This window comes from Cupressus sempervirens, chromosome 8 (genome assembly GCF_028749045.1).
Source record: "Cupressus sempervirens isolate cs-2001-9-10 chromosome 8, ASM2874904v1, whole genome shotgun sequence".
In the NCBI taxonomy this organism is placed as follows: Eukaryota; Viridiplantae; Streptophyta; class Pinopsida; order Cupressales; family Cupressaceae; genus Cupressus; species Cupressus sempervirens.
In genome coordinates, this window is record NC_143125.1 from 28,247,260 (window position 1) to 28,263,528 (window position 16,269).

Here is a 16,269-nt window from a genome sequence, read left to right on the forward strand (position 1 = left end):
CTTGTTGGGAGAAGTAGAGTAGTGTTTTGAAGTGGCACTTTTGATGTGGGAAGTTTTATCTCACAAAACTTCAAAAAGTTTGTCCTTATTGAATGAAACCATTTATTAGATCCACCTTTCTCCGTTACATGAGAGTCTAAAGGAACCTAGAAGATTTTTCTAAGCCTAGGGGTAGGTGACATAAAGTTAGAGGGTTAGTTGTGTTCATCTTAATTAGGGGTACCACTAGCTATCAAAGGAAAGGGATTATGATGTCAAATTGTTTGTGAATAAAGTTGGGAAATGTTAAGTGTTTTGTGATTCAACATAAATTTTAAGAGGTTCTCCATGTGGAAGTGTATTGGAGAGTTAAGGTATTAGGTATGATCCATTATAGGGTCTGATATTGGGTATGGTGAGTAATGAAAGGTTCTATTTGGTGAGTGAGTGTTTGAACATTGAGAAGTATCTTGAATGTGAATCATATTTGGCACAATCATACTTTGAGAAGGTGGTTGGGTATTGAGCTCTACTTTGTTTTGAGAATAGTTTACTATTCTCTACTTAACAGGGCCAACCACATGAAGGTGGAAGCTCAGCTTGCCCTCAACATTGTTGATTTCAGATTGGTTTTGACAAGTGAGTGTCAACACAATTAAGCCATTTACGTAGTCCATGTCGAACTAGTAACACATGCCGAGCACAACAGGTAAATATTAGACCATGCCAAGTTGCAATGAGTGCTAAGTCACTTAGGTGCCGAGAAAATAGACCATGCCAAGTGATTTAGGAGCCAAGTAAATAGTGGATGTCGAGTAATGCAGGTGCTAATCCATAGTATATAGAATAGTGCATGTCGAGCATGAGAGACTTCGTATGTCAAGTGACACAGTTTTGACATATTTGTTTGTAATGGCACAAACAACTATGTAAACCATTTTTGAGCCAACTTAAGGATATATTACAATCTTTTGGAGATAAGGACAAATGTATATTTGGATTCCTTATGCAATTGCATGTAGCCAATCAGAAAATGGGAAGGTTTAAGCGGTAATATAGATGAATCTCAACCATAGTTTCATACCTAACCTTGAGCCACCTAAGTCTTCTTAAGGAGGATGAAGCCCTAAACTCTTTATGGGTGAGTGATCGAATTGGAGGAGCGAACAAGACAGTTTGCATACAGAGCATTCAAGGTGACTTAGAATTAAGAGTGAATTGTAGAATCAGTTAGAGAAGAACAAAGGATAGTGTAAAGGATACAACATTGAGACATCTAATTGTGAAGGATCAATTAGACATTGTGTAGAGGTGATCTATCGTTAGGCAAGCACTTCGCAAGATCTATGCTGAGACATTTTTAATTTCAATTAAATCTCTTAACAAAGCAGTCCTAATAGGCTATATGATATCCTTTAATAGGGTGCTTACTTAGTTGTAAGTTGAAGTCCTCTAACAAGGCACACTTCTAACAGGGCCTTGAAATCCTCAATAAGGTGAGACCTAACAGTCTTTGTAAGCCTTCAACAGGGCATACCTTTCACAGGGTAGACCATGATTCATGGTCAAATCATTGTAACCTTCATTGGATACACTTTATTATTGCAATAGTAAAGATTTGTGGGTGTAATTCCCACCCCAGTTTTACCTTCTCACTTGGAGGGTTTATGGGATATCATATCTGGTGTTATATGTGTGATTGCTTACATGTTTACATGATTAAGATGCATATGCTTTAAATGTTATTTCAATTTATATATTGAATGCATAAGATGAATGAATGGTGAAAGTTTTATGGGTCCAAGTTTAAACTCCTAATTCACCATCCACACCCCTCCCTCGAAATTTACTCTTTTCTCTTGAAATTCCAACAATTGGTTTCAGAGCTTAGTTCTCTAAAAGAGAAGCTTTTGCAGCTTTGAGGAAATATCTTGAAATGGAAGTCTACAAGTTGGGAAAGAATATTGAGAACCAAGAGATTGAACTACATCTCATATTACATCAACTAAATGAGGCAAAAAAGGAACTAAAGAAATCCTTGAAGAGAAGGAAATAATTTCTATTACAGGGAATGACACACAATACAAAGAGATAGACACTACTAAACTATTTGTAGATAGAGATTCAATGAATTTGATGTAGCAGTTGCAGATCTAATGGAAAAGAATAGAATCCAAGCCGAGGAAATTAGAAATCACAAGCCATATTGGTATGTGAAGTGGTTGAACAAAAGAAGAAAGCCCTAGAAGAAAAAGCCATGATTGAAGAAGACATAAGAGTTTTGGCTAATAGACTGGAATAGAAGTCAATAGAACTAACCAAGATTTCTAACATGCAATTGGATACTCTAAGTCAAATGATTAATGCCAACTATGAACTAAATGTCAAGGACATTGAGATAACTACATTGAATTTGCAGAATGAACAATTACAGAGTGACCTAAAAAGAGAAAAGGAATTTGCTGAAAGTTTTAGCAAGCCAAATGAAGCCATCAAATACTTTGAGCAATTATTGAGATCCCCTAGACCTAAAAATGATACATCAGGACTAGGTTACACCGACACTGAAGAAGGAGAATCATCCAAAGTTGATGAAGAAAGGAACATTAAAGGTAAGAACTCCAAACCTACTTGTCATAATTGTGGTAAGAAAGGACATACTACTAATATATGTAGGAGCAAGAATACAAATCAAAATGTCAAGCCTAAGAACATGACTCATTTTCATAAGTGTAACAAGCAAGGCCATCAGGGACATGAATGCAAAACCAAGACCATGCATAAACAAAGATTTCAAGGATATTGCTACAATTGTTAGAAGTATGGATATAGAGCTTTTGAATGTAGATCCAAATCCATGTGGTCATCAAACAAGCCAATAAAGGTAAGAAACAATGGAAACTTTTATAATTGGAATTATAATACAAGATATAGTTGTCATTATTGTCAAGAATATGGACATGTTGTTGATAATTGTATTAGGACACACTTCAGTGGTAACTACAAAAGGTGGTTGAGTCAAACCACATGTTTTAGCTGTTTGAAGACTAGTCAAATCAGTGAGCATTGTCCAACCAGGTCAAAGACACCAAGTTGTGAATTTTATAAAGGTAAAGGCAAGGAAAATGTTGAACACATTAAAGATGAGATGAACAAGACATGGAAAAAGAAGGATGATTACAACACATCAAATGGAGAAGGAATTACTTCACCTAAGGGGTTAGGTGATCACACCTCATCAAACTATGCAATCAAGAGGTATGTGGGACTGATATTCAAGTGTTAAATCATACATTAGTTCCAAAGGAGACAATACTGAAAAGACTACATTAGCATGAATAAAGATGCAAGATGTTGTTTTAAAATTCAAGTTAAATCGTTAAATTTTTCATGTTGTTGTCGAGTATGAAAAGTTTCTTGTATGCACCGAGTGGAATGTTAGTTGATGCCAAGCTGCCAAATTATCTAGCGGATGCCAAACTTGTAGAAGTTGCTGAGTGATGGAAATATCAATGGATGCTAAGTGAACCCAAAAATGGTTATTGCCGAGCTTACAACTATGTAAGCACTTAACATTAAATGCAAGGTTTTCAAAGGGTATATGATCAATTTTTGCTCATTATTCATCATTTTGAATTTGAGCAAGAGTAAGTAGAGCAAAAGGTGATTTAGAAACCTATTCAAAGTGTTTGCAGAGATTTTAGCAACAATCTCACAACAATTTATCAGATTTCACAAGGTATTTATTACAAGCCGAGCTATGTAGTTTACTTTTGCATAAACCCTAGTTTGACAAAATGGCATCTAGTTCACAAAATGTTGAAGGGAAGGAGGTTTTGAATGTTTAGCTTGTTAGTAATGAAGTTGAGCAATCCATATTTAAAGCCATTCCTAACATTGTCTATAAACAAGATCCTTCTAGTGCATTGTCAATTATCCCGCCAAATGTAATTATGGTGCAAGATGTGAGGAAGTGCTACAATTGCAAGATAGGAAGTATAGAAGACATGGATATAAGAGATGTGTATAATAGATTGTGTGAAAATGGTGCCTTGAAGGAAGAATACAAAATTGTTGAGAAAAAAGGTTTAACACAAGCCCTAGATTTTCCTAATGTGTTTAAAATTGAGTGAATACAAATTGTGCTAAGTCAAATTCATGATGGTTCTCTATGGCTAGAGGGAGGACCTATCAAGATTACCAAGAGAATAATTCATAGGGTTACTACCTACCCAATCCTAGATCGACCAAAGACACTCAAAAGTGATTCCAAGGAAGTAATTGAGAAGAATACTGGGGAAAAATGGAATAAGAGAGGCATGACAATAGATATTATTGTTGATCCATTGTTGAACTCTATTGCAAGGGTAATCTCACATAAATTCTATCAATCTAGTAGATTGAATAGTGTACCCTATATAACTATGGATGTTGGCTACAAGATTGTAAAGAAAGATCATACATATGATCTAGCAGAGCGACAATTAAAACAACTAATGGAGAATCTGGGAGCTATTAGGAAAACTAAGAGTGCACAATGCAAGTTTGGTTCAATAATAGTTTGTATATTCTTTTATGCACATAATTCATTTCCCTCTTTTGGTACTATAGGGTGGAAAACAAATAGATTAATTGTAGTGTAGATTAATGCATTGATTGAGCAGATGGGAGAAAACTTTGAAACCTTGATAACAAGTTATTTTGAAATTTTCAAGAAATCGATAAGGGAAAGAATGAGGATACCAGTTTCTTTGGTTGAACAATCCTATAATGACACATGTTTTCTTGTTGATGCTGATTACACTTTTGTGCAAGCTGCCATACTAAGGGTGAGATGGCTAAGACCGCTTGGGTATAAAATTAATGTTGATGAAGCCTCAACAACCATTAGTGCACTAATAGCAAAGTAAATAGATGAAAGTGCAAAGATATTTGGTAACTGTGAGATGGTAAAATCAAAGATTACCATGGAGTTGAAAACTACATTAGCCATTAAGAAGAAAGATAAGATAGTGAAGAAAGTAAAAGCCAAATTCGGAGAAGGTGCTGAGGAGGAAGAAGAAGAAGAAGAAGAAGAGGATGAAGAGGAAGAAGAAACACAAACTCAAGCACCTCTTACATTGACCCAAAGCATGGGAGAAGACAAGGAAGAGGAGGAAATTAAAGGTGTTGAGGGAGAAGAAGCCAAGGAAGCACCTACCCCTATTGAGCCAAAGAAGAGGAAGGCTAAGGCACAACAAGTGGCAAGGGAAAAGGATTTTGTTAAACCTAGCCCATCCAAGTCCACTGTTCCTACCACTAGAGCTAGCATACATGCAACCACCAAAAAAGCCAAAGAAAACAGAGCAAGGTGGCCAAGAGCGGAGAAGATAGAGAAGAAAATATGTGGCACAGCCAAATTTTGATGAAGGATGGATAGAATCAAATGAAAAAAACCAATTTAAAGTGGTAAGTCACAATCCTCTATATGATCTTGGAAACTTATGTGAAAATTTCAACATAAATGCAAATTTATTTGGTTTGAAACATATTGATTTTGATAAACTTGGAAAAGAAGAGAAAAACAAAGTGGAAGAGGAATTATATGCCATGATGTCAAAATTTAGGAACACTCCGCTAGAATTTTCCAACTCAATACCAAAAGGTTTATATGATATTGTTGAGCAAAAATGGCATTATTGTTTGAATTTGGAAAAATAGATCAGGGAAACAACATTAGCCCAAGTAATGCTAGAATTGACAAAGGGACAAATTGCTAAGGCTATCAAGATATATGTAGTTAGGTTCACACCTAAATATAGAACCTTCGACATTCTTCAAAATAACATTGAAGATGTAGTCAAAAAAATCAACTCAAATATGGAAACTTATCTATGGGTTGACCACTATGAAACAAGGAGAAGCTAACCCTTTAGAGGGTAAATATGATGATAAGGATGATGACAAAAATGATGACAAGGAAGATAATACAGTTGGGAAAGAAATAGAAAAGCAAAACGATGACAAGGCAACAACTAAGCAGCAACAAGATGAACAGAGTGTGCAGGACACACAAGTGGTGATGTCAGTCCTCCCCATGACACAACCAAGACCATTGAAACTATAATTGTTAAGGATATTTTCGATGCTTCAACTCAGAACATCAATCCACTTACTGCAGAAGACTTGAAGAAGATTGTAGACCAATCTACACTCCAAGTCAAACTTTGTGAAAATTCAATTTTGGTTAGTGTAGAAGAATTGCAAAAGGCAATAACTACTAAGGTTGATACAAGTGTTAAAGTTGATACTATTGTGAAGAATCAAACATAAGAGAAAGATATTACAAGACAACAAAAAATAATACAAATGGATTCATCTATACCTAAAGCACAGGAACAAGGTGCTATTCAAGTCATAGCGATAGACCAAGGCAAGCCTAAAGAGCATAAGTTAACATCTAAGGTGAAGGAATAGGAAGTCATCCAAGCACTAGTAGCCTTACTAGCATCTACCACTCCTTCTACACAAGCTCTTCAGAAGCCAGGCACATAAGCCATTCCATTGCAAATTTGAGTACCAAGCCCCAGCTCATCAAAGGTTGATAAGGTAATTCACTATGGAGACATAAGTCTTGATGAAGAAATTTTGATTCCAAAACATGACTACGACACAATGACATTGGAGAAAATAGGCATTTTACAACAAGCCTTAGAGAGGAAAAAGTATCAAGAAATGCTTAAGAGAGAACATAGGCAGAAGCAAGCACTCTAAGATATAAAGGACATCTTTTTAGATGCATTTAGCCTACCAACTCTTGAAGAGACCAAGCCACTTATAGAACAACTAATTGATATAGTGGAAAAGGTCACAAATGAAGACCTTGATAAAAATGCAAAACTTTTAGAATGGTTTGAGAAGAAGTTTCAAGGAAAGTTAAATGAGGAAATATCCAGTGAGATAGCAGTACATCAAGTTGCTTTGGCAACAAAGGTTGAGGATGTAAAGAAGATACTTGAAAATATATTCTCATTGTACACAAAACTATGCAATCCTACACTCTTCACCCAACAAACCTGAAGTCACATTCTGAGTCTGGAAAGTCAAATGTCTGCATTAGCTGCAAGAGTACCATCAAATCTAGCTCAGAGTGAGAAGCATTTCAGAACATTACTTCAAACATAGAGTTAGTTAGCTATCTTAAAAACAGATGAGGCTAATATTAGAACCAAACTAACAAGTATTTAGGCTACCCTTACCCCTCATATGGAGATAATGCACAAGGAGCTAGGCTATGCCGATACTTTACTAAAGACCACAATCTTTCTACTCTAGATAGTCTAGTGCACCTTGTTATTAAGATTGCAATCCAAATTAAGCCATTAGATGTTTCATGTGATAATTGGGATATTGCTCTAAGGATAATAATGGATGTCCACAAATCATTCTTGAACAAATACACCATAGGTGTATAACCCATTCGACATAAGTGTCAAAAAGGGGGAGATATAATATTAAAGATATAAGGGGGAGATATAATATGAGAAACATATTTGGGGGAGTATGAACAAAAGGGAGAGAAATAACAAAGGGGGAGCATAGTAGTAGAGTTATATCATTGAGTTGATATACATTTTTAGAGAGAAAGCAACAAGTAGATACAGATATTAGCTAAGACAGAGCATATCAGATGAAAGAGTATCAGATATAGCACATTGAAGTTAGAAAGGAGCACAAATTTTGGATAAAAGGGAGACACATTAACTCAGGAGCAGTTATATGTTGAGGTATACAAGTTAGTGCAAAATTTTGAAAGTTTGAAGTTTTGTATATATGTCGAGTCATGGATATGTTGTGCTTAAGGGATTAAGGTTGATCATGAATATTCAAGTGCTTTTGACACTCATGTCAAAGGGGGAGACTATTGATCTCAAATTAGTTTTGACAAATGAGTGTCAACACACTTAAGTCATTTACTTAGTTCATATCGAACTAGTAATATATGTCGAGCACAACATGTAAATATTAGACCATGCCAAGTTGCAATGAGTGTCGAGTCACTCAGGTGCCGAGCAGATAAACCATGCCGAGTGATTCAAGAGCTAAGTAAATAGTGGATGCTAAGTAATGTGAGTGTTGATTCATAGTATACAAAACAGTGCATGCCAAGCATTGGAGACTTCATATGCTGAGTGACACAGTTTTGACATTTTTTTTGTAATGGCACAAACAACTATGTAAACCATTTTTTAGCCGACTTAAGGATAGAGTACGATCTTTTGGAGATAAGGATGAATCTATATTTGGATTCCCTATGCAATTGCATGCAACCAATTAGAAAATGGGAAGGTTTAAGCGACAATATGGATGAATCTCAACCATAGATTCATACATAATGCTAAGCCACCCAAGTCTTCTCAAGGAGGATAAAGCCCTAAAATCTTTATGGGTGAGTGATCAAATTGGAGGAGTGAACAAGACAATTTGTATACATAGCATTCAAGGTGACTTAGAATTAAGAGTGAATTGCAAAATTAGTTAGAGAAGAATAGAGGATAGAGCAAAGGATAAAACATTGAGACATCTGATCGTGAAGGATCAATTAGACATTGCACAGAGGTGATTTGTTATTAGACAAGCAAGTGCCAATCACAGGATCTATGCTGAGACATTTTAACAAGTGATTTTAGTTAAATCTTTTAACCGAGTAGTCCTAACAGGCTATATGAAATCCTTTAATAGGGTGCTTACTTAATTGTAAGTTGAAGTCCTCTAACAAGGCACACTTCTAACAAGGTGTTGAAATCCTGTAATAAGATGAGAATTAATAGTCTTTGTAAGCCTTTAATAGGGCAAAAATTTCATAGGGTAGACCATGATTCATGGTCAAATCATTGTAACCTTCATTGGATACACTTTATTACTGCAATAATGAAGATTTGTGGGTGGCATCCCCACCCCAGTTTTACCTTCTCACTTCGAGGGTTTTTGGGTAATCATATCTGGTGTTATATGTGTGATTGCTTACATGTTTACATGATTAAGATGCATATGCTTTACATGTTATTTTAGTTTACAGATTGAATGCATACGGTGAATAAATGGTGAAATTTTTATGGGTTCAAGTTTAAACTCCTGATTCACCCCCACCCCCCCTAGAAGTTTACTCTTTCCCCTTATAATTCCAACAAACATAACTTCAAATTCCCTATTAACATCTAATATTCATTCTTTCTATCATCCATTAATAAAATATAAAATTCATTTATTATCACATGAAGTAAAATAAATTATGAGAATCCATGAAATAATATCATAGTATCCAAAGCTAGCATCTAACATTCATTCATTATTTCATCATTAACCAAATATGACATTCATTCATCAACACATAACATTCATTCACATTTATCAACACACAACATTCATCAATATTCATTATCACATATCATTCATGAACATTCAATAGCACATAAAAGATTCATTAATTTTTTTGTTTTCTTCTTTTTAATCTTCTCGTAAGCCACAATTACTCTGTTTGGCCTATCTTCATCATCATGTTCCTCCTCTATTTTCCTCATTGTGAGCCTAGTGTGAGGACAAGGCCACTCTTGCAAAGGGTGGTTCACTATAATAAGAAAGAAATGGGTTAAATTCATGAGAAATTTTTATTATTGTTACATGTGTGAATAATTTAAGGAACATAACTTTGTTGCTCTTTATTTGAGGGGGCAACATCATCTTCGACATCATTTTCTCTCCCATTAACCTCAACTTGTTGAATTCCCTTTGTAGTTAAAATAGATTTTTTAGGTTAATTAAAAAACCAATTGTATTTAAATTTGTTTAAAGGAATAACAATTGTTCTCTTTACCTATTGGAGGAACTTCACTTGTATGCGAGCCATGTTCCACTTGTTCTACACATGCTACATGCTCTAAAATAGTAACACAAAAGGTTACATTAATTACTATACTAGATTTAATTAAAAATAATTAATTTTATTAATAATTTCATTAAAAAATCAATAGAGAATAATTACATGCAGGCCTAGATTCTAGATTGGGGCCTTCACCACTTCAAGATTATTCTCTTGAAGCAACATTCAACATTCCAATGTCATGTACATTATTATCAAATAAACTATTAGTATAGTTTTAAATTTTAAAAAAATCATTTAGATTTCTTATCTTTGTGACATATCCAATAGTAGAACCAACTTGACCACTCACTTCTTGAAGTCATTGAACCACAACTGCATAACATTCCTTGTAAGTATTTGCTTGACCTCATCCGTGAGTTGTTTCTTAAACTCAGAGCCCTACATTTTTGCCAAAATGATGAATTTTTTTCTTGCAGTGTTTTATTAAAAAAAAAATTGTTTTTGATTTATAAATACTTTGATATGATATTTCATTTATGGATACTTATAACTCAGGTGACAAACTTCAAATAACCAATAGAGTCAAGCTTGTGTTGCCCGTACTTTTCTATTATTGCCTTGGTTGCTTTGGATGTGTTACTCAATATATGCAAAAAATGAACTATGTTAGGTTATATAAATATAATGATTAATTGGTAAATAATTACATTCTTTATAGTATCACATACCTTTTATTGCCTTCTGGTGGTGTGTGTCCTCTTCTCTTCAGTTTTCTCTCCTTCTCGTCCAAATAAGGTCATTCCACTCATCAAGTGTAATCCAGGGGGAAACTCACACTTCAAAATATCCATCAAATTGGACCTATATTGGTCCCTTAGATGCTTAAGATATTTCCTAGCTCTGGAAAGGAGCTTGGTTTCATCAAATGTGCTATCCCCAAAAATCTTTCTCTTCCAATCTATGAGATCATATTTTTTGTTTGAACATTTCTTATTCCACCTTTTAAGCAAAAACAAACCTATTAGCTTAAAAAATGAAGAGAAACTACCTTTAATATAGTTCAAGAACTAGATAAAATGAAAACTATCCTAGTGATGATATGAAATCAAATTAGTGGTTTGAGGTTATTTCACATATGATGTTCCACCTATGACGTGTGGTGGGCCCAGATATCTCTAATGTAATGTCATGAAGATATTTATAAAAAAAAAAAATTTCCAGCCAAAAAAATCATGGGATCAATAAGTAATTCATAATTGAATTATATGCTAATAACTTTAAAGTACTTGGAACCTTTGGTATCTTTGAGGGAATCATTTATGTGTCACTCTTGAGAAATTCATAGCCCTAGACTAATCCCATACTAGTAACAAGAGAACATCTAGGAAATTCCTCTACAACCTCCTTAGGTGTTGCATCTCCCACCAATAAAAATGAATGCTTTATGAAATACCCCAAAGAAAGAACACTTCAATGTAAATAAACACATAAAGAGAAAAGGAGAGATCTACATACTAATATCTGTTGAAAACTATAATTGGAACTATCATTATATTGTCATTGTCAAATCTACCAGTAAGACATTTACTAATAGTGTCGAGTGCCATATCATTTGATTTATGAAGAGGTTTTGAAAAGAGAAGATAGCAAGGTGAACTGGTCAAGTTGTTGATAAAGAGAAATTAAGTATCATGGAATTACAATAGGCACTTGATAAGTTAATAATTGGCAAGATAATGTGTTGTTTAATCCTTACATGAAGTTAAGAAGATAGGTGAATTGATGTATGGGTGAAATGACAAGAAGTTGAGTTGAACTCTATCTTAACTAAGTATCAATGTTGGTCAGTCAATGAAGGAAATGAAGCAAAAGATTAAAGAACTTAACAAGAAACTGAACAAATAGTTTAAGCTAAGCGATGGTTATTGCCAAGCAAGTTGATGATGGGAATGTTAGTATTGACCAAGCATTAGTAACGATCAAGCAGGATAGTGAATGCTAAGTGAGACAGAATATTATATGTAAAGATACATAGTGATGAATGAGCATAAGAACTTAGTAATTTCCAAGTAACAAAAAAAGTTACACTTTATGAAAGAATCAAATTTAAGGCCAACATAGTTGAAATTTTAGATTAGTCAAAATGTGTGGATGATAAGGATTGATGAGGTGGCATATTTAATGCACAAAGAGAGGTTGTTATGCAGTCAAAGGAAAGAATTTGATCAAAAGTTTCTAGAAAGGAGAAGGAAGAATACAATGATGGAAGGATTTAATGAATCTAACCTAACCCTATGATCTATAATGATGTTTAAGTGACAAAAGATCAAGTTTACCTATTTTAGGAGGCATAAGAGAAGTTTTCTAAGGTTGGTTCATTGTTGAATGGTGATCTTAAGGAGAACCTATGAAGAGCATAGTAGTAGAAATAAAGTGAAGAGATTAGTGAAGTGTGATTGCTTGAAAAGTTATACTAAAATGATCAGTGGTGGAGATTATAATGGAGGCCAGTAAATGAACTGACATATGAGAAAATGGAGATATGAATTTGCAAAGTGAGTTGTATTTTATAGATCAAACCTATTATTAAATTCTTACCATTGTAGCATTCAAAATCCTTTAATCAAGGTTTACATAATACTCATTTTGTAAATCCTTTAATCAAGGTGACATTTTAATGGAATGATCCAAAGTCATCTAACAAGGTGATTCAATCCTTTGATGTGGTCATACTAAAAATATGTTTTGTAACCTTTAATAGGGTTGGCTCTTAACCGAGCTAACTTCAGAAGAGTGAAAACATGGTAGCATGTTACTTGGTGGTTTTTCTCACATTAGGTTTCCACATTAAATCACGATGTCAAAGTATTGTTTACATGAGTGAATGTTACTTTATGCATGCTATTTTTTATAATTATTTATTTTACTATTAGTCGGCACACATATATATGTTGATCAAATAAATAAGATTGACAAATGAGTATCAACACATACATGTCGAGTACACAATGGGAGCCGAGCTAGAATTTCTTTATGTGTTGAGTCATAGATAGTACCGAGTAAACTATAGTTGATGTCGAGCAGAACACATTTCAGTATATGCCGAGCTATACAGGATTCAACATGTGTCGAGTAGATTAGAAGACAATGTGTGCCGAGCATTGTGAAATCAATAGAAGTCGAGTAACACAGGAATTTTATAGGAGTCGAGTAACGCAAGAAACACAGTGGATGCCGAGCAATCCAGAATAGATGGTGCCGAGCATCAGTATTACTTCATGTGCCGAGAAATGCATGATTAGCATAAGAGTTTGTGCCAATAAAAACCAAGATGTAAAACAGTTATGCATGACTCATGACAAGATAAGGAGATAAGATCAAATCCTTCCATTTACCTATGTGATCCTCATGCAGCCAATCAGAAAATTGGAATAGCATGCAACCAATGGGTGAATTTATAGGGTTTGAGTGGGAACATTTTATCCAAGGATGCATAACGATCCACTAATCTTTATAAGGGAGTCCTGACGCCATTGAAAGAGAGCTGTAGAAAAGAAAGAAAAGCAGAGGCTTTTATTGAAGTTGTTATAGAGCTTTGGTGTCAAAGATTAAGTGGAAAGGACAACAGTTAACATTCAGTTGATCATAACAAAGCAAGGGATACAAACAAATATCAGATCTCAGGAGATCAAGAACAAAGAAAGTAGATCAAGCACCTATATTCAACAATCAAGGATTGTAAGCTATCAGGTTTATTATACCTAATACTCTTTAACCATTGTATTAGAAAGGAAACCCTATGTTGATAGGTTAGCTTAATAGCTATCTTGTAGATCCTTTAAAAAGGTGATTAAATCCTTTAACAGGGTAACACTTCATGTAAAGTGTTTGTAAATCCTTTAACTAGGTCACTATTGACATAGTGTAAAGCCTTTAACAGGGCAAACCATCAGAAGTGGTTGAAATTAATTGCTACAGTAATTTCGTGGGTATCATCCCCACCCCAGTTTTACCTTCTAATTCTTGGAGGGTTTCTGGGTCACCAAAATCTCAAGTATTATGTGGTGATGCATGTTTGTTTCACATGATTGTTTAATGTTTATATGCATGCATGTTAATTTCAATTATATGTTATTAAGGGTATAAAAAGTGGTTAAAAGGCCAATACTTCTTATTCACCCCCCCCCCCCCCCCCCCCCAAAAAGATTTCTTCCCTTTAAGACATTCCAACAATTGGTATCAGAGCTTAATTCTCTCAAGGAGAAGCCTAACAGCTTGGAGGAAAAGATTTGAAGATGGAAGTCTTCAAACTTGGGAAGATCATTGAGAACCAAGTGATAGATGTGCATCTCGCTCTACATAGGGTAGAGGAAGCTAGAAAGGAATTGAGTAAATCCTTAAAAAGAAGGAAGGAAATAGCTATAGACAAAAATGATATTCACTACAAGGAGATTGACACCACACAAGTATTTGCCAAAGGAGATTCCAAAGAATTTGATGTAGTAATAGCAGAATTGATGGAGAAAAATAGAGCTCAAGCAGAAGAGATAAGAACTCTTAAGATAGAGCATGAATCACAGGCCATGATGCTATGTGAAATCACTGAACAAAAGAAAAGAGCAATTGAGGATAGAGTTATGATGGAAGATGACAAAAGAAATCTTGCAAATAGACTTGAAGAAAAGTGTACTGAATTAGCAAGGATCTCAAACATGCAGATGGATACACTCGCCCAAATGATGAACCTTCATCATGAACTCAATATGAAAGATATTGAGATCTCTACTTTGAGGATGCAGAATGAACAACTATAGAATGAATTAAACAGATAAAAAGAAATAGCAGAGAATCTCAACAAGTCAAGTGAAGCCATCAAGTACTTTGAATAGTTGCTGAAATCCCCAAGATCAACCCATGATACATCAGGACTTGGATACAACAGCACTGAAGTTGGTGAATCATCAAAGAGTGCTAAGAAAAGAAGTGACAAAGATAAAGATTCACTTGTCATTACTATAATAAAAGGGGGCATACTGCTAATGTTTGCAGGAGTAGAAGGATCAATCAGCCTAACACACCCAAAAGCAAGGGTTACTATCACAAGTACAACATACAAGGACATATGACACAAGATTGCAAGTCCAAAGTCACAAGGACACAAAGATTTGATGGACATTTCCATAATTGCAAGAAGTATGGACATAGAGCCTTTGAATGCAAATCAAAGCCTATGTGGACACCAAATCAGCATGTAAGAAGGGACAACTATGAACACCATTACAATTGAGACTACAATACAAGGCAAAGTTTTCACTATTGTCAAGAGTATGGACATATACCTCAGAACTGCATAAGAACACATTTCAAGGGGAACTATAAAAGATGGTTGAACCAAACTACTTGCTTTAGTTGCTTGAAAACTGGACATGTTAGCAGGAATTGTCCTACAAAGGCCAAGGCACCCAAGACTAAGGGCAGAGAAAAGATTGATGTGGAACACATCAGAACAAACATGAAGAAGACATGGTAGAGAAAGGATGGATCAAGTACATCTAATGAAAGGGTCACTTCACCTATGAGGTCAAGTGATCATTTCTCATCCAACTAATCACAAGATAAGCCTATAGGGCTGATACATATAAGGAAGTATCATACATCATCCCTAAACCATGAAGAAACACTGCAAAGTATAAATCGGCATGAGATAAGATGCTAAGACTAAACTTGAATGATAATGCCGAGCTGTCTTTGGATGTCGAGTGAAACTGCTTTGGATGCCGAGTTAAGAAGTCAAGAGGAGGCCGAGTTATTAACAAAGTAAGTAGATGTTGAGTAAGTATAACTGTAGAGTGAATGTTGAGTTCAAAAACCTTTGGAAGCCGAGCGACAGGTGTAGGTACAAAAATGCATTAAATGCAAGGTTTTTGTGTCGCTTAAAAGTGAAAATTGATTCATTTTTTAGCCATTCAAGCCAAGAGCGATTACCAGGAGCACGATTGAGCAATTTTCAAGCTTTCAAGTAGTGATTTGTAGTGATTCAAAATCTACCCAAGCGATCTAAGCTTTTATCCAAGCATTTCCTTCAGGTGCCAAGTTTTACAGTTTGTGAAGTTTGCTTTAATTGTTAAACCCTAGTTCAGTTATAAATGGTGTCTAGTTCAAAGACAACCCAAGGGAAAGTGAGCCATGAGATTCAACTTTTCAGCAACAAGGTTAAGCAACTTGAGTTTAGACCTATACTAGAAGTCGCATATAAAAGTGATCTTGTTGGTGCCCTATCCGCTATCCTTGAAAAAGTTGTTATGGTTTAGGATGTGCGAAAGTGTTATAACTGTAAATAGGAGCCATAGGAGATTTGGAAATCTTTAATGCCTTTAACAAACTCTATGATAATGGTATCTTGAAAGATGAGTTTTCTATCATAGAGA